Raw genomic sequence first — 20,782 nt, 5'->3', positions numbered from 1 at the left:
TGTATGAGTTTCTCAGACCTGTTTCCATCTTTATGTCTTTCAGGCAAGATGTCACATGGCAGACTACCTGTCTATTCAGCGGATGAAAATGAGGTCATTATCACACACCTGGTACAGCACTAGCAGGTGCTGTTTGGCAGAAGAGCCTATGAGCAGCAGAAGTGGACCGCCCTGTGGAATGATCTAGTACACAGGGTCAATGATGTCGGCCTGCATAACCACAGTTATAAGCAGGTCTGGCATCATTGCAGCGAAGTTCTTCAAAATGCCCGTCAGCATGCTGCTGCAGTCTGGGGCAATCACCTCATAACAGGGGGGTCATGTCACCCCCCCGACACATGTTGGGGAGCTCCTCGCCAGCCTTGTGCAACCTACACACCCGCACACACAACAACTGGCAGACAGTATAGGGGAGGTCGGTGCTACCCACACATTGGCAGAGGAGCGTGCAGGTAAGGCCACAGGACACATTAGTAGACCACTGTTGCATATCAATCTGCATCTGTACAGGTAGATCATGCTTATGTGAGATGATATTTATATATATATATATATATATATATATATATATATATATATATATATATATAGTCTGTTGCTGCATGGTAGTAATAAACTAATGTGCATAAGCTGTAGTATTGTGGACTTGTACTCTTGATGTACTGTAATGCTGCACCCACCCTGTACCAATGCCACAGCTGTGGCTACTGACATCACATCTCTCACACACTTATGTAGGTCCCTCTGGTATACCTCAAATGCAGCAGCCTGTATCTGGTGAGTATGGTTTATGTTCATGCTTGCCAATACACCGGTCATGTTATGGCTATGATATATTCCATGCACACATCTAACACACCTACCCATAATGCATGTCATACATGTTCGGGTATTGTTGCTGTTAACTGCATTGCATCACAGTGGTGACCATGATGGTGTACCTGAAGGGTATGTCAGACACTTGCAGTATAACTAACATCCTGTCATTGCAAAATGTGTCCACAGAGATGAACATAATGGTGGGACAAATGACCTACAGTAGGGACATGTGTGAAATATCACCCTTATACAGTGCTACAACAGTGTACATACCAGTATTACAATGGCAACTGTTACAGATCTACACTACGGCATATCATAATACTGCGGTCCACAGCCCTTAAAACCTGCAGTGTGGTCCCAAAATGAGCAATGAGTGTGTAATATGGAATCGTAGGTTAGGGCAGCAAATATGGGGAATACATACCTTCACAAACTCTAGAAGCATATGTGTGCACACACTTCAGATAAAATATAGTGGAAGCAGCTGTTGAGCTACTGACTGCATGCATTTGTCATGGAAATGCACCTTTCAGCAAGTACATGTCCCCAGTGTCACACCATGTATTGGTCTGCTGTCCAAGACATTTGGCCATCAAATGTGCACACTTACCTGAAACAGAGGCGGCCGTGGCTTGCACACATCTTACACGACATAGCGTGGGCCCCATACCCAACAGATAGCACCCATGAGCTGGACATGTAGCCATACCTCACCATTGCATATACCATGGCAAACAGTGCATACAGTCATTTATGTGGCAAGTATGTATGGGACAGGAATGATGTAGGAAATAAACAGATGGCCATCCAAGACAGATGATGTCACATGTAGCAAACTGGTCATGTGGGCTGCCTAGTAACATGCCACAGCACTGAGGGGGTTGCAGGAATGTCTAGCAAGTACTGGCTGTGCAGTACCAGTGTCAGCAGTTGCCTGGACTCTGCAAACATGTTTCCTATGGGTTAGGGTAATCAAATGTGACAGTTGTACCATAGGAAACATCAGCCAGGCCTCTACAGGTAGTGTATGCATAACAGACGAGGTCCACAAATGTCATGCATTGCAATGTGTACTGGTGTACCATGACCATATTGGAAACCTACAGAAAGTATCATGTAAGATACATGTGCTGCACAACCGACCCCTCACCCCACCTCAGGCCCACCATCCCCATCTGTACATGCCAGTGCCAGTGTACACCTGTATGTTTGCCATTCATTAGCTGGGACTAGGCTGTTACACGTGTTTGCACATATTATAGGAGCTAAATAGTGAAAGCACTGTTAAAATGCTTACACATATGTGCAGTAGCTATTGCTAATACTAAATTCTGTCCAGTCTGAGCCCAACTGCCAATAACTGAATTAATTGTCCTGCTGCAAATTACTGCCTATTATTTATACTAGAGTGTATAATTTATGTACTGTCCATGTAATACTTTATTTGATGTTCATTCTGCATGCAGCTCTTTCAGAATAATGGCTTAGGATGATTTTAACTGCTCTGTGAAAGTGTCTGCTGCTGATTAATTTTATTGCTCTGTGATTTTAGTTGTTGATTGCTCCAATTCTATGTTCTATCCTAGTAATCTCACATACCCTCATCTCATACTGTCCTCTAGACTATAGTGTGCTATACTGAATCATTTAACTTGCTAAACCCGCATACTATTATCTTGCTAATACTTTATATATCTCCCTTTTCTTACAGTTTGCCTACAGTGTATAACCTAACCTGAAGTCTACCACCATTCCAGATATTCAGGCTTCCTGACAGAAAAAAAGAACCTCCATGCAGGTATCCTCCACTGTTCTCTCACCTTCCTTTGCTTGTTCTACGACATTGGCCTAAAGTGTATGTATCCAAAAGGGAATGACATTATAACCAGTTTTACTGTTGTATTTAGCCCTGCGCTCCATTGCTAGCAGCCTACCAAGGACTTAATTTACCCCACTATTTTGTTCTTAAATTAATTTTAACTTTCCCTACTCTGCTCTAAGTGCTCCTGTCATCTATTGCTTGTCCACTAGGTGGCAGCACATGCCTATTGCATAAGTATTCACTTTATCCCCCAGGTTAAACAAACACTGAATTATTTCCAAAGGATCCATTAATACCCTGCCTTTAGCATATAATCTCTGTGGCCCTCTCTATTCTTACCTAACAAGCAACTACAGTAAACAAATGCTACATCCTCCATACTTTCCTTACCTCTGAGCTCACCTACCTAACCATTGATTGTTCTTCAGAGTCCTGCCTTCTTCCTTCTCCTTGGGTCTACCCGCTCTGTTCGCCCTGCGGGCTCACTCCGCTCCCCTACTCCCAAATCCCACCTCCAGTGCTCCTACACTTATCCTACCCATGATTCCCCACCCCCTGTATCACCCAGTCCACTCTCATCTCATCACTAACCCCTCCCCTCCCATCCTCCAATACTCTCTCACCCCTCCCATCTCTAATCCTTAAAGCTCTAGATACACTTCCATACTCCTCCCTCCTACACTGTCACCAATTAATCTATTACATCCTCAACATCTAACCCCCAACTATTCCATCATACCTACACCACCCCATGTCTCTTCAAACCATTCTCATTCCTTCCCTTAGCCTAATACCGCTATACCATGCCACGTCCTATTCCTTTTACAAACGACCCCCTTCTTTCCTGTCCCCTCCTCACCTCACAATCACCCCTGATACAAATCATAACACTGCCACATCTCATTTCCACACTATATCCTCCTTCCTAGTGCTTCCAAACCCACTTCTCTGCTTTAAACTTAAACTCCTATACACCTCAGTGAAGCATCATCTTCCCAAAGTACTATTGTACCTCCCACCAAACTCTAGGAGCAAATCCAAACTCCTGCTATCTTTCCCATTTAATTTCCTATGCCTAGCAGGAGACATACACCCCAACCTAGGACCTAGTAACAGCAGTAATCAATCTCCCCCCATTACCACCCATACTACCAACCCTAAATGCCTGAAGATCTTGATCATCAATACCCAGAGACTAAGAAACAAATCAGCCCACTTCCATGCTTGGCTATCCCAAAACCAACCTGACATAGCAGCTGTCTCTGAGACATGTCTAAAACCCCATAATTCAGACTCTGAAATACTACCCCCCAGGGTTTTAAGTACTTAGACAAGACCATCTAAAAAAGAAGGGTGGAAGAGTAGCCTTAATCTACTCTAACCTACTCTCCATCACTCCCTACTAAAATCCTATTTCACAGTTTAACAACGTTGAACTAGTCATAGGAAATCTCAAACTAAATAACCAGAAAAGCATTTGCTTTATAGCCCTCTATATCCCCCCTGGAAACAACATTAACACACTTGAGGAAATCCTTCAATAGGCCTCATATAATATCAAGCTTGAGGCATACATCCTAGGAGATGTGAACATTGACTGGAACAAAATTACTGCCAATAACCCCACCATTTCAATCAATCTATGTAATTTCACTCAACTCACAAATGCTATAACCAGACCTAATAAAAATAACCCCCCAGGCTCCATACTGGACTGGATCCTTGTCTCCCACCCTAACAAAATCTCCCACACTGGCACCTTACCAGACTCCATCAGTGATCACTTACCAGCCTTCATCCATAGAGCAACCCCCTCCCCTCCGCATCTACACCAATACATCCATACTCGGAATCTCAACAACTTTAACCCTACAACCTTTTCCAATTCTCTCAAACTGATAAATTGGGACCCTCTAAAAACTCTACCTCTGGACAGTGCTGTCGAATTCTTCAACTCTACCTTCTTAGACACTGTTAACTCCCAAGCCCCTCCAAGAATAAAATGTATAAAAAACAATTCCTCCCCTTGGCTTAGTAAAGATACCAAAACACTCATGCAACAAAGGGACAAGACCTGGAAACTCTATCATCATGATTGGCACCCTGACACCCTTCTTAAATATAAACAAGTCCACAACTTAGCAAAAAAACGTATCATACAAGACAAAAAAGTATACTATATCAAACTCCAGTCTAACCACTCCTCTAACCCCAAACAATTCTGGAAATCCATCAACTCACTTCTCAACCCAGGCACCAAAAACAACCCCTGCCCTGACACTAGTAAATTTGACCCAGAAATAGCCACTCTGTTCAACTCCTTCTTTACCAACTCTATAGCTGAACTCACTAAAACATTCCCAAGCAACAGCACCTCCCCCCAAATCAAACCCTCTGCCCAACCTTCCACCCCAAATTCACCTCCCATATTCCACCTCAAACCTATCCCCACCTCATATATAAAAAACATTTCTCTAAGCTTAAACCTTGCTCCAATGCTCCTGACAATATCCCCTCACTCTTTTTAAAAATAACAGCAGACAGCCTCGCCATCCCCATTAGCATACTCATCAACATATCCATACAAGAATCTTATGTCCCCAAACTGTGGCGTGCAGCCTTTATCCTACCCCTAGGGCCAATAGCCTAGTACCTTCCTATAAACCTATAGGAAATTCACCCCAGGAATCACTTCTGTGGCTCTACTCGACAGGGGCACAGGAAAATAATTTTCTTGTGTGGCAAAAGCCAGGGTACATTTTTGGCTAGGCTTATATAGGCCCTAGGGCCAATAGCCTAGTACCTACCTATGAACCTACCTATGAACCCTCCATAAAGGAGGCAAAAATAATAACATCTCCAACTTCCACCCATAGCGATTCTTTCCCCTATTTCAAAAATTCTTGAGAAATGCATCCACCTCCAGCTCATGCCATTCATTACACTTATCCAACTCCTCTACCCAACACAACATGGGTTCCGTCCTGGCCATAGCACAATAACAGCTCTTCTCTCTTTTCTAGACATCGTTAACCATGCCTGAGACCCCAGAGAACTTGTATCCACAGTCCTCCTTGACCTCTTCAAGGCTTTTGACACAGTCTCCCATACCCACCTACTTCACCACCTTTCCAATCTTAACCTTTCACAAAACACCATTACCTGGTTCAACAGCTACCTCTCCAACAGATCTCAGGCAGTAAAATGGAAGACTGGCACCTCAGCCTTCCTTCCCACCCCAACCGGGATACTCCAGGGATCCATTCTTGGCCCTATGATCGTCAATATCTTCATTAAGGATTTCCATGCGGCCATTCTTAACACTAAGATAGTACATTATGCAGATGACTCAACTTTAGTTTGCTCTGCATCAAACCTCCCTCAGCTCCAAACAAAAACTCAAACTGCCTTCTCAACTACTGAGAACTGGATGCTCCAAAATCCCCTCTCTTTGAATGCCACCAAATCCAAGATCCTTCTATTCTCTCCCTCAGTATCTATCCACCTAGACAAAACCTCTTTCAAGATTACAAGCCTTGCCAATTCCACTAAAAAAGTTGTTCCTTTTGCTAAACTTCTTGGAGGTACTATTGATGAACACCTAAAATTCGATACCCATATTCAGCTAAATATAAAGAAAACCCATCAGAAACTTTGCGTGCTGTATAGAAACCCCCACTTCCTCTCCCCATCAACAAGACAGACCCTTGCCACTACCTTCTTACTAGCTTCACTAATGTATGGCACTCCCCTACTAACCAGCCTATCTTCCTCCATCTCTTCTAAACTAGAATCCTGTTACAATAACATCTCAAAGTTCGCCACCACCTCCAAATACTCCAGTCATCACTGTAAACCTCTCCACCAGCTGTAATGGCTAGAACTCCCAAACTACCTTGACTACCTCCAACTCATCGCCACCCACAAGCTTATTTTCAAACCAACTGTATGCCCTGCACTAACAAACATCTTAACATTATACACCCCAAACAGAATTAAGATCCACCCAACAAAATCTAATCTCTGTTTATAAACCAAACCGTCCCACTGGTCAGCTTCTCCTATCCTTCTCCATCGCCAAAAAATGGAATTATCTCCCTCCACCCCTAAGGACTTCTGAGAACTCTGAACATTTCAAAACGCAGCTGCATTCTTATTTTTCCCAAAAATGGAAATGCAATTGCACTCCACCTACCTAACCTGCTCAATAAATACATACTTTATCACACACAAAGTTTGTTCTTCCTTACACACTATTGATTAACCCTATGTACTGCCTTCATGCAAATGTTACCTCTATACCACTTTCAGAGGATTTAAACCTCTGTATTAATCTAACTTATGCTATTATTCATGCATAAAGAACTAATCCATGCTAATGTTACATCTATATAATTTTCAGATTATTTAAACGTTTGTATTAATTTAACCTTGTACCACTGTTCTCAACCACTAAACATGTCAATATGCTTTACATCCTTCGCTAAGCTACTGTTTAACTTTTGTTTAGTTTTTGCTATTTTTGTATGTAAAATTTGCTGAGCTGTTTCTGTTTCCACTATGTACTGTACATCATATTATGGAGCTTGTATTGTGTATTATTGGAGCTTTTCTACCCGGGCTTCCACTGAAAATGGAGCCCAGTGATCCTCCCCGGTCATCAAACTGGAAATAAATAAATAAATAAATAAATAAATAAATAACTGTTCAGTGTTTGGGACACTGCAAACTGACACAAATGTGTAGGCCATAGTTGTCAAGCATCTGCAAACAAGGCTGAAGGTGGGGAGGGGATGTCATCATGACACCCCAGTGCACTGCAGGAGGGATCCTAAGGATGCTATGAATGGCTGTATCTGCACACAGTCAGGGTCAGGAACTGTGACAGATGTAACCCTACCCCCCACAGCAATAGTGGTGGCAGTGTGTGAACACCAAGGGATGTGCACATGAATAGACCTCGCAATCATGTAGAGTTGGGGGGATATGTGTAGGGCAGACTGACCATATACTGGCAAATGCAGATGGCCCATGCTAGTATACCCCTGCCAGGAATAGTGACTGCTGTAGTACACATAACAGTAGGTGCAACAAACCATCATAAGGGTGTGCACAAATATGCACCCACGAAGTGTATGCATCGCGGTCAGCATCTGCACACCTAACACATTTCTTAGACACTGCATGTGAATGTACAGGACATATGCCACATATCAGGCTCATGTAATGTTAAAATATGTAGTGATGTGGTCCCATGGCATATCAAGGAAGAAGGCATCATATCAATAAGGGTGTGTACACTCACCATAGCCACTGTAAGGTTTGATGGTTGTCAGTGTAATAGTATTGTATTGGTCATACATGCACCACTGATGTTGATATCTGTAAATCAGACATCAGGCATTCACAAATGACATCTATCCAATATCATCCCAGGTATGTGTCAGACAAACACATAGGGGCTGTGAGCATTAGAACAAACATAACTGACACAGTAATACACATTCAGCAATGGTGTGTACACCCGTGAGGTATGCTGCACAATATGGCAGGGTGCAGAACAGGTACACAGCAATAGTGTGTACATGGGTGCAGTGTTTTCCAGGGGAAGGGGCATCACCTACTAACACAGCCTATGCATCACACACATGTATACTGTTGCTAACATGGATTGACTATAGCTGCACTGCATGCTGTTGAGTACCATATGTTATACATGTTGACAGATGGGTAAGAGGAGGTCTGTGTGTACTATCTTTGTGCAACCTCATCTGTAGGTGTGTGTGTAAGGGGTTTGTAAGTGCAATCTGGTGGAGTGGAGGGGGGGGTTGATGCATGCAGGATGTGTGTGTGCATGTGTGTGTGTGTGTGTGTGTGTGTGTGTGTGTGTGTGTGTGTGTGTGTGTGTGTGTGTGTGTGTGTGTGTGTGTGTGTGTGTGTGTGGGTGTCCATGTATGCACATGTGATTGTGGGGTTGTTCATAAGGCAGTTCTTCCCTTTGGAATCGTGCAGTACATGGACATGGACTGACACATGACACACCAGGAATACTTGTCTATGTTATCTCAGGACAGCTGATAGTATAATAAGGTCTGTAGCGTGGAACATGCATTAGTAGGGAAGCTAGACACCAGGTATGCTGTTAAAATTGCAATCAGCAGAATGGTGAATGACTACCCACATATGCAGTACTACAGATGCATTGGGGAATTACTAGACAGCACCAGGGAGTGTATCCATATGATGTTCATCGTGTTTCACTGTTGCAGTCATGACTGTAGGGTTCTCACCTGCCGGCAGGCAGTCCTCGGTCAGCCAGAATCCCAAAGTCTGGGTCCGGCGTCGGCTGTTCAGCCATGCTCCCTGATGTCAGAGCGCCAGGAGTACAAAGCTGACAGCCGATGATATCTTCTCCAGTCTTTCTTGCCGTGCGGTGATAGCAGTTCGCAAGTGCCGGTCGGCTGACTCCTGATGATTTTTTCTGATAAACTTCAGTCCGAAGACTTTCTTCTTCACTCAAAGCTAAGTACCCCGTTGGGGAAACTTTTTTCTTGCTCCAGTCCGATGTCAGAAAAAGTTAATAATTGTATTTCATGTGGGAAGCAAATACCTCATAAGGATTTTCATTCTTACTGTATTCCTTGCTTAGGCCCTGACCACGACGTAGCTAGTTGTCGGTTTTGTGCTAGATTCAATCAATGTACAATTAAACGAAGGTACGATTTTGCTTTTCATTACTTCGGTAGTCGCTTTAACTACAAAATGTCGCCGGATATGGTTCCGGCTACCGGAGTTCACAAACGTCGCAAGGATAAAGACAGGCCTCCGAGGTCCAAATCTGATGATAGCGCACAAGCGGAGCCAGCTTCAGGTTTGGCTGTCATCAGTGAGGCGCTTTTGCAGCGCCTGTCGTCGGCCATTTCAGAACCGATGGCCGAAACTGACTCTCATGAGGAGCCAACCAGGCCTTTAAATATTTCAATTGCAGGACCTTTGGACAATGCTCCTTCGGATGGGTCCAGAGCCGCTGTGCAGGTACCGGCTTCCGAAGGGGTTTTCAGGCCTACTCAGCTTCTAATAAAGGCAAAGACAAAGACAAAGGCAAAGACTCCTTCTAAATCAAAGACTGCAACACAGGCCTCTTCTGAACCGGCTCCTAAGTCACAGAAACAGTTACTCAAGATGGCGGATTTACTTACTATGATTAGGGGTTCTCATCCCCCTCCAGATAAAAGGCCAAGGCAGGATGTTTATTATGATTCCTCTGATCAGGCTTCTGTTTCTTCAGTTTCTTCTTCTGGCCAGGAATATTCTTTCCCTCCTTATGAGGATTCTGATGCTGAGGAATCCATTCCTTCAGCTTCTCCCCCTGAGGATTTCTCTTTTGGGGAAACTTTGCATGAAATGAGGGAACATTTCCACTGGGAAGGACAGGAGTATTCAGAATCTAAGAAAAGACTAAGGGATTTTCTTCTTCTCCCCCAACATAGACCTCTGGCTATTCCTCCTGTTTTGGATATTGTGGATGATGCTTTTGGAGGCTAACTTAACCCCTGACTCTTTTCCTCCTGCTCCTGTTAAGCCTGATAGATATTACAGGGTTCCTGATTCCCACCAGTTTTTATACAAGAACCCTTCTGCTGACCCTGAAACCATTTCTCAGGGTCCTAAGGGAGTTAAGGCCACTTCTGCCAAAAACCCCATTCCCACTGAAAAGGATTCTAGATCTTTAGAAAGATGGGGCAAAAAGTGTACACTTCTGCTACTTTGTCCATTAGGGCTTTAAACTGTCAGTTTCATATGCTGAAATACCAGCAATTTCTCTTGTCTGTTTTAAAACAAAAGCTTACTTCCATTTCTGCCTGTGCAGATGATAAGGAATTACATGACTTATTGCATGCCACTGAACAAGTTGGGAAACATGGTTTACACTGTGGATTTGATGCCTTGGAGGCTTCTTGTAGGGCTGCTGCCTCCGGCACAGTCATTAGAAGGCATGCATGGCTAAAGGAACAAAATTTGCCTGAACAAGTAAAAGCTAAATTATTGGATGCTCCTGTTCAGCATAATGTTTTGTTTGGATCAAAAGCTGAAGAGGTGATTAAAAAGATGGAGGATAAGGCAAAATCCATGCAAACAGTTAAAGGTTTCTTGCAAGTACAGCCACGAAGGTTTAGCAGGAATTGGCGTTCTAAAAATTGGTCCTTTCCCACTTCAGACAGGCCTCAGAGGGGTAGATATAGACGCTCCAGAGGAAGGCCTCAAACACAAGCTTCTTATAGACCTAGACAGTGGACTGCTTCCACCCCTAGGGGAGGAGAGGATAGGTCACAAACTCATAGGAAACAAACTCAATGACTCCCTCTGTTGGGCTGCAGGAACTTCTTGCCTGGAAGCCCCTCTTGGAGGAAAACTCTCTCTTTTGTATCAAAATTGGACTCATATAACCCAGGACAAGTGGGTTCTGGATGTGGTTTTAAGAGGTTACAAATTCCATTTTCATACCCTGCCAAGGCCAAGCAGATGGCCAGACCTTCCAAGACATCAATGGACAGAGGCCTTAAACCAGGTGGAAGCTCTTTTGGCTATGAAAGCCATTGAACTGGTTCCACTTTCAGAGATGGGACAAGGTTTTTACTCAAGGCTCTTTCTAGTCCCCAGGAAGCAAAACTCATGGAGACCCATTCTGGATCTGTCAGTCTTGAACACCTTTCTAGAGATTCCAAAATTCAAGATGCTTACTCTACAGCAGCTACTTCCAATGCTATCCAAAGATGCGTGGATGGTAACTTTGGATTTAAAGGAGGCATATTTACACATTCCCATCAGGCAGGAATGCAGAAAATACCTCAGGTTCAAGGCCAGATCGAGGCACTTTCAATTCTCTGCGCTGCCCTTTGGATTGTCTACTGCGCCCAGGGTCTTCACCAAATGCCTGGCTCCATTAGTAGCTTACTGCAGACTCAAGGGAATTCAAATTTACCCTTATCTGGACGATTTTCTAATTCAGGCAGACAGTAAGGATGTCTTACTCCAGCATCTAGAGTTTGTACAGAACCTCCTCAAGTTCCAGGGATTCTCTGTAAACATAAAAAAGTCAAATTTGACACCCTCACAGCAGATAACTTTTCTGTGTGCTCTTCTAAACACCACAACCCAGATGGCATTTCTGACATCCGAAAAACAATTACAGCTGGCTTCAACTTTCAAAACCTTGGCAACTTTAACTCAGCTATCTGCAAGGAGATTCCTGCAGGCTTTGGGTTACATGGCCTCTTTCATCCTTCTCGTACCATATGCAAGACTACACATGAGGAAAATACAGTGGTACCTAAAAAGTGTATGGTCTCAGCATTGCCACAGTTTAGACATACTGATCTCTGTCCTGCCTTGCCTTCAAAAGGAATTTCTTTGGTGGTCCAGGGCATGCACTGTAAACAAAGGGAAACCCTTCTGTCTGCCTCCTGCCACTCAGATTCTAACCACGGACACCTCGGATTATGCTTGGGAAGCCCATTTTCAGGGCAACTGTCTGCAGGGCCTTTGGACAAAGGATCAGAAGCACCTGCATATCAATTTAAAGGAAATGTTAGCCATTCAGAAAGCTCTAATGGCCTTCAGGAATCTTCTACAACCAGGACAACTACTAATACAGACAGACAACACCACAGTTATGTGGTACATAAACAAGCAAGGGGGATCTCATTCCTACCCCCTTTGCAGACTAGCTATGGATCTATGGAACACAGCTCTAGCTTGCAATCTGGACCTTCAAGCCCAGTTTCTACCAGGGAAGCAAAACTTCCTGGCAGACAGTTTGAGCACAAACCTTTCGGATCCACACGAATGGATGCTGGACACCAAAATATTCAGGATGATAACAGCAGTCTGGGGATGTCCTCACATAGACCTCTTTGCATCCCATCTCAAGTCATCAACTACAGAATTTTTGCACCAGGACTTTCCACAAAGAAGCTTGGAAAGTGGATGCCCTATCATTCAGTTGGAGGAACCTCTCGGGATATGCCTTTCCACCTCCTCCTCTTCTTCCACGGGTATTATTAAAGATAAAACAGGACAAGCTCAAGAAGATAATCTTGCTGGCCCCAAATTGGCCTCGACAGTTTTGTTACCCAACGCTAAAAAACCTATGTCTGGAGCCCCCTTGGGTTTTACCTCAGTCTCCGAACCTTCCGTCCCAACATCAGGGTCAGGTTCTACACTCTCACGCCAGAACTCTCAGCCTGGCGGCCTGGTTAATCCAGGGCCTTTGATTTCTTCTTTCCTACCCAAGCAGGTTATGGATGTCATTTTAGAAGCCAGACGTCCTAGCACTAGAAAATCTTATGCAGGAAAATGGAAAAGATTTTGTTCCTGGATGCAGGCTCAGGATTCTGATCCTCTTCTTCCGAACATTCCTTCAATTTTACTTTACTTGACAGATCTCTTACATAAGGGTCTCTCTTTCTCTTCCATTAAGATACATGCCTCTGCTATTTCTGCTCATTATAATACAGACCCTCCAATCTTTTCCCACCAGCTCATGAGACAGTTTCTCAGAGGAGCTAAGAATTTAAGACCTCCTAGATCTCCTCCCATTCCTGCTTGGGATCTCAACTATGTTTTGGAAAAACTAACCTTGCCTCCTTTTGTGCCTGCTGCCTCTTCTGACATCAAGTTTTTATCTTGGAAGACAGCTATCCTGTTAGCCCTTACCTCTGCCAGGAGAGTTTCAGAGTTACAAGCTCTTATGGCTGTGGAACCTTATATTATTTTTCATCAAGACAGGGTGTCTTTGAGGACTAATCCTACCTTCATGCCTAAGGTGGTTTCCAAAGTGGCTTTAAATCAAACTATCCACTTGCCAACTTTTTTCCCACTCCTCAAAATAAAGGGGAAAGGATCTTACATTCCTTGGATATACACAGACAACTACGTTTTTACCTGGACAGAACCAAGGACATCAGAAAATCAGAACAATTGTTTGTTTCTTATGCTTCAAGTTCCCAAGGTAAAGCCATTTCAAAACAGACCATTTCTAAATGGATTGCTCATGGAATCAGATTTTGTTATTCACACCATGGAAAGCAAATCCCAGGGAGTATACGTACTCATTCCACCAGAGCTGCTGCCACTTCTGCGGCCTTACTCAGGGGAGTTCCTACCAAAGACATTTTGGAAGCTGCAACTTGGAGTTCAGTGCACACTTTTTTTAAGCACTATAATCTACCTCTCTACTCTAAGTCTAGGGCAGGCTTTGCCTCTGCAGTCTTGCAGGGCCTTTTAGCCACCCCTTCTTCTTTATGACCACCTCCCTTTCTTTCAGCTTTGGGATTCTACCCTACAGTCATGACTGCAACAGTGAAACACGATGAACATAGTACAGTTGTGTACACCTACCATAAATGTAGATGTTCGAGTGTCTTCACTGTTGCAGTCTGGGTTTCCCTCCCTCCTGTCACCTCTTATTTTTACTTTTGTGTGGTTCCTTTTTTCACTATTCTTCTGAGGTGTATTTGCAAAGGGTATGGGACCTTTCTCATTTTGGGACTCCTGACATCTGGGGCAAGAAAAACTGGAGAAGATGGCGTCGGCTGTCAGCTTTGTACTCCTGGCGCTCTGACGTCAGGGAGCATGGTTGAACAGCCGACGCCGGACCCAGACTTTGGGATTCTGGCCGACCGAGGACTGCCTGCTGGCAGGGGAGAACCCTACAGTCATGACTGCAACAGTGAAGACACTTGATCATCTACATTTATGGTAGGTGTACACAACTGTACTTTACAGTTGTCCACATAATAAGTTGATTAAGCAACAGATCTTGCATCTACTGAGCAATAGTTACGTATGACACTCCAGTACATTAGATTAATGAGTGACCATCGTAGCCCCTAACATATGGGGGTCATACTCAAGATATCCGGACATACCCAGGGTGAACACTGGATGACAGCAGTGAGTCCTTGTAAAACCTACTCCAATCAAGTCAAAGAGCTAATGAAGTAACAGGTCATGTGTTGTGATCACTTGTTTAGGCATATAGAAGAATGATATGTTAATGAGTGGTATTAATGAGTGTATGTTTCCAAGTGTCATGCAGGATGGGGAACTTAACATGAATAAACTTGGGACAGTCTGTAAACTCAGGGATAGGTAGGTATTATGGTGGAATTTCAGTGTGTGTGTGTGTGTGTGTGTGTGTGTGTGTGTGTGTGTGTGTGTGTGTGTGTGTATACGTGTGCGCGTATGTGTGTGTGTGTGTATATATGTGTACTGTTATGCAATGCTGTACAGGTCGTAAAGTCCATTTCTTGTTTTCTCCTCACAGGTTGAGAGGTGGGTCAGGGTCCCTCCTGCATGCAATCTGATGTTGGTGTCCATACAGACAACAAAAATGATGCTAGGTGTGTTGAGGCACAGGCAGGGTTGTCTGATGCTGAAACTGCAACATCGTTTGACATCCCACTGTTATCCACCCCATCCCCGCACAGAGTCACAGTGCCTATAGATACCCTATCATCAGTGGCCATAGCAGAGGGACAGTTGGTAGTTGGTGGCAGTGCACAGGAGAGTGTGACATCTATGGCTGCTGTGTCTGGACACAGCAGGCATAGCCAGATGTCTGGTAGGGCGTCACATAGGCAGATGTACTGGGGTGCTCATGGATGGGCCGCGGGTCATCATGCCCCTGGCAGAAGTGCCACAACTGGTCCCACCAGATGCATGTTTCAGACTGTCATGTGTGCAGCAGACAGAGTCTGAGGCTGCAGCGGGCTGCTTTCTCATCTGTAAGTGACAACATCGATGAACTTGCAGGTGCCCACCGTGATTATACAGAGGTCATGGATAGATGGTTGTGTGAGATAGTGGGCCTCATCAACCGTGGATTTTCCATGCTAGAATATGTGGTGGGAGTGGGGCGATGGCCTCGTGGATGTAGGCCAGCAACACCATCTGGCAGTTGACGTGGACATGCAAGGACACCAAGCCGCTCCAGTAGTGGCTGTACCAGCCCCAGCATTGCAGGGGGGGGGGGGTGCTGTCCACACCACACCACACCACAGCAGGCCACATGCACGTGGCCTGGCCAGTCCCAGGAGGGACCTGGTTCCAGCAGACATATGTCATCATCAGGGGAGAGTAGCACATCGAGACCTGTACCTGGACATGCCCATGGAAGCCCTGGCAGGGACAGTTTGTGTGTCCGTGGCCAGAGGCAGTGAACTGCACACCCTGCCAGGTATGGTCTGCAGCTGTCCAAGAAACACCTGTGTAGGGCACTGTGTGAATGCATACCCATACACTATACAAACACACCTAGGGCAACCCCACAACCCCATACCTACACACGCCACATCACCATGCCCATATCATCACCTTATACCCCTCACCCACACACATGGTGTCAAATGTATGGCCCAGCCTAGGTCTCTGGCAAACCAACAACACACCCTGGGCATATGAAGATACCTGTGCCACATCCCTGTCATCCATAACATTGATGCAGGGACAGGCTAAAATGGTTCTGATGCACACGGTGACTGTACTACAGTGTACCAATGTACTGCTGTGTAACATGTTGACATCAGTAATATTTAATACTTACATGTCAGGTAGTGTAGCAGTCCAGCCATGATGCATTATAGCTGTTAGTAACACTGAGTGATTGTGGTCTCCATAATGTTATCCATTTGTGTTGTAGGTGTACATGTGTCAGCAGGAGGATGGTCTTCTGTCATATCTTACAAGGGGTATGGCACTGTGGTGACACCATGGCTGTGCCATATCCTGGGTACAGTTGAACACATGTCACAGGTCTGTATAACAGTTACTGCCTGTGCCACATGGACAGGTGACCCCCTGAGACATGTATATTCAGCAACCTGAAGTTGATCCCTCCACATACATGCACAGTCTTACTTGGCAACACTGGGACTAGACCCCTATCTAGGTATGTAGTGCTACTGATGTGTGTGGCTTTAATTGCACACACAACACAGCATTTTGGATCAGGTATGTTCCAGGTTACATGTTACATGCATAACATCCCCAGGCATGTAGAGTATGGTAATGGGGGATGTAATGGTTGGATATGGACAATACATAGTGTGACATACCATCCTATACATATTAACAGACACATAAAAGGCAGACACACATCCGAGGGACCTGGGTCTATCAGTGCTAACTAACTTGTCAGTGTGTCCAATGTGTTACAGGTAGGCTGCACACAGCACATGCATAACTGGGCTGGATTGTGTTATCAGTTACCTGTATAGTTGATGGTGACAGTGGTCACCATACAGTGGTACATGGGACAAGTACCAGGGATACCATGGTGTAATGACAGTGTACACAGCACCCACATCCCACTGTGGATATTGTACGCACTGGAACCCATGATAGCACTCTGACATACCCACCATCACACATTGACCAGGACTGCAATACAACCCATTGTTGATCCCAAGAGTGGTACTACAGGGATATGCATCTAATGCACATGCCACAGGCATAGTAGGGTGATGCATTGTCATGCCTCTCCTATGGGTATCAATCTGTACTACTGTGTGGCAATGCATATTGTAATAATAATATGTGGCCTTGGAATGCTGTACCCTACAGAAATACACACATGCACACACTTGCCAGAACACAGTGGGTATCCCATGCCTATCAACCCATTTGTACAACAGTGTTGTGCAGGTACTGCAAGGCTCAGGTAGCTTTTAGGGAGAGGAATGTAACAGGATACATGTAATGTCCGGTACAGCAGCAGCCACATCTAACTATGGCAATGGGTGTTGCGGTGGGTGTGAAAGGCTTCATGGTATTCCCAACTACAGGTGTACTAACACACAGACTCTGATATCCTCAGTAATGCACACATACACATTTGTCAGTACTGCGGTGCATTGCTGCAGGTGGTCATAGGTGTGTACCTGGCTACTGTCCATGGCGAGATGGGAAGTGTAGGGGATCTGTGTACAGTAATATCATGCCACCTGCCATGTGCCAGCAGGCAGTCTATCAACAGACACCACTGTGGTGACCCTCAGGTTGAGAGTGACATGCATCGACCAATACTCTGGGTGCCTCCTGCAAATGGCCGGTGAGGTGATCCAGTTGACATTTATGCAACATGTATTACAAAACATGGTTAGTGTCTGTGTTGGAGACCTGTACCCAAGCATGTTCTGTTGACTGTGGTAGTGTAGTGGAGGTACCCTTTGCATGTGGTGCATACAGGGTGTTGTGTCCTATCTGTGCCAGTTATAACACAGCTGGGCAGACATGTCAGTGTCAGTCAAGCATAGGTTGCCTGTATGTATCCAAGATGGATACCTGACATCTGCACATCTGTACAAGTACTGACAGACATCGGCTTGACAACTAGCTATGCAATTGGATGAATGTGTTGACAGATAGACGTCTGACACCAATATGTATGCCATTACTACATGTTGGCAGCCCTCATTGACATGTGCTATACAGACAGTAGTCTACAGTTAATTTCCACATGTCAGATCATTATCCAGTAGGAAATATATACTGTGACAGACACCAGGAACACGGCAGTGAGGAGTCCATCTATGCATGCATGGGTGCTTGTTGCCAGTACTACAATTAGCAATCTACTCTTGCTTGGGAAAGCACTGTCAACAGTAGTGATGGCATGATACACTACATGCCAGTGTGAAGGCACATAACGTGGGATACTACCCTTGTATGTAACACATTCACATGGATAAGAGTGTTGTACAGGTCGTATATACTCAAGTGTCCCAGACATGACACTCACACCCCTTGCTGCTGTACTGATATCACATAAACGGATGTTATGTACATGGCATCACATACACCTATTACAGATGTCATTACCCTGCTATGTTATCAGACTGGGATGTGAACACAGGTTACCAGGGCTGAGCCATGCTTAGCAGGTGTCAGCATTGCTGCAATATAACAGCTAAGCAAATTTGCGCACTGGTAAGCAAAGCTTACATGGTGTAAGCACCCGTACGTTTAACCATACGTTAGCACTGCTTAGCTTCATGCAAACCCACACAAACCCGCTTAAAGCTGCTCAAAACTGCCTTAACCACTCTGTATACAACAGTCCTTCTTCTACCCAGCAACAAAATAGACAGCTCTTGCAGGTCTTGAACCCAGGACACTACAGTCACAACAGTTAACCACTACTCCATGACAGCTGTGAAGACAGTTGTTGTATTTCCAATACATCTGTCAGTAAACATATTGAATAGTACTGAACAATCATTGTGACTTCTACAATTGTATAGTACATGTTAGTGATATTACTGTTGCATCACATATGTTGTTATATCTAAATATACATATATCAGATAAATATGGTGTGATACATCTGGGAATATGTACACAACAGTAATGTTTGCACATGACAAGAATATAGATAAATACATATACATATGTAGATATATGTCTACATGTACATACACATATATATTCATATATATGTATTTACACACATCTGTATAGTGCATCATATATATGGCCATTTATAGATCTCTCAGAATATATATATATATATATATATATATATATATATATATATATATATATATAGGTTCATAGGTAAGTACTAGGCTATCTGCCCGAAGGCATTTATAAGCCTAGCCAGAATGTGTTGGCTTTCGATGCCCCCTTAGATTAGTTCCCTGTGCCTCTGTCCAGCAGAGCCATTGAAGTGATCCCTGGGGTAAACTTTCTGTTTTCCATCCACTTGTCAAGGTTTCTCTTGAAGAGGGTTAGCAAGGAGCTCTGCCTAATGTAGATTGGAATCTTGTTCCAGAGCATGGGAAGTCTCTGGGACATGAATCTATCCCTCCAGCACATCCTATTTATTGTTGTGGTGAGGTTTAGATCCCTGGAGCGTGTGGCTCTAGGCAATATAGTTTTCTTTAGATGGAGCATGTCCATCAATTCTGGGTTGGACATAGCCTTGTATGTCAGGCAGAGATCACCTCTGAGTAGGCGGTATGCAACCGCGTACAGCTGGAGATTCTTCAGTTGAGCTGCATAGGGCATCTGCTTGAGATGAGTGATCCTCTTGGTGAGGTACTTCTGTGGTCTTTCCAGTTGTTGCAGGTGTCTTGTAAGGTACATCCCAAATGGGGCATTGTACTCTATGATGGGTCTAATGAGTGATGCATAGAGGGGCCCAATGACCTCTTTCGATCTGGATGCAAACCCTTTTGTGATTAGGTGGGCCACGTAGAAGGATTTTCTAACCGCTTTGGTAATGTGATTATCAAAGAAGAGGTTACTATTTGGGTCCCCAGATCCCTTATTACATCTTCCATATTTAGGTGGCTACCACCTATGTGGTAGTTTGTGGGTACTTTGTTTTTACCAAAGGGGATGACTATGCACTTTTTGGCATTTAGCTTGAGGCCATGGTTTTGACACCAGGTATCTGTCTCAGTGAGACCCTTGTGGAGGATGTCTGTGTTAGCCGGAGAGTCAATTATAGCCCCTAGTTTGCAGTCATCTGTGAACTTGGTCAGCCATAGTCCTCCTGTGCTTGCCTGTACCTCTGAGAAGTATATGCTGAACAGGAGGGGTCCTAGGACTAAGCCCTGGGAAACGCCACTTGTAACCAATTTAGAGTCAGACCTAGCTCTCTCAACTCTTACCATGTGGGTTTTGTCCATGAGCTAGTTGGCAATCCATCTCGTGACAGGGTTTTATGTTCAGGCTGGTGAGCTTGTCTATAATACCTGAGTGGGGAATGGTGTTGAAGGCCTTTGTGAGGTCTAGGTAAGCTGTGTGGACCACCTTTCCCTCATCTATAGCCTTCGTAACTGTCTCAAAGAAGTCCACTAGGTTTAGGAGGCATGATCTGCCCTTAACAAAGCCAAACTGGGTAGAGTCCAGTGTTTGGAGGTTTCCAATTTCTCTGTTAATGAGATCCATGATGATGCACTCCATAGCTTTGCAGACCAAGCTAGTCAGGCTTATAGGGTGATAGTTCCCAGGGTCCGTTGTGGCTCCACCTTTGTGGAGTGGAATAACCATTGCTGCGCGCCACTCTGTGGGCACGTAGCCTGTGGAGAGGCTGAGTTTAAACAGTGTGTTTAGGTGAGGGGTTAGTTC

Source organism: Protopterus annectens, chromosome 2.part1 (genome assembly GCF_019279795.1).
Source record: "Protopterus annectens isolate FY-2018-M chromosome 2.part1, PAN1.0, whole genome shotgun sequence".
NCBI lineage: Eukaryota > Metazoa > Chordata > Ceratodontiformes > Protopteridae > Protopterus > Protopterus annectens.
The sequence above is the reverse complement of the archived record's forward strand: the minus strand, read 5'-3'. Positions refer to the sequence as shown.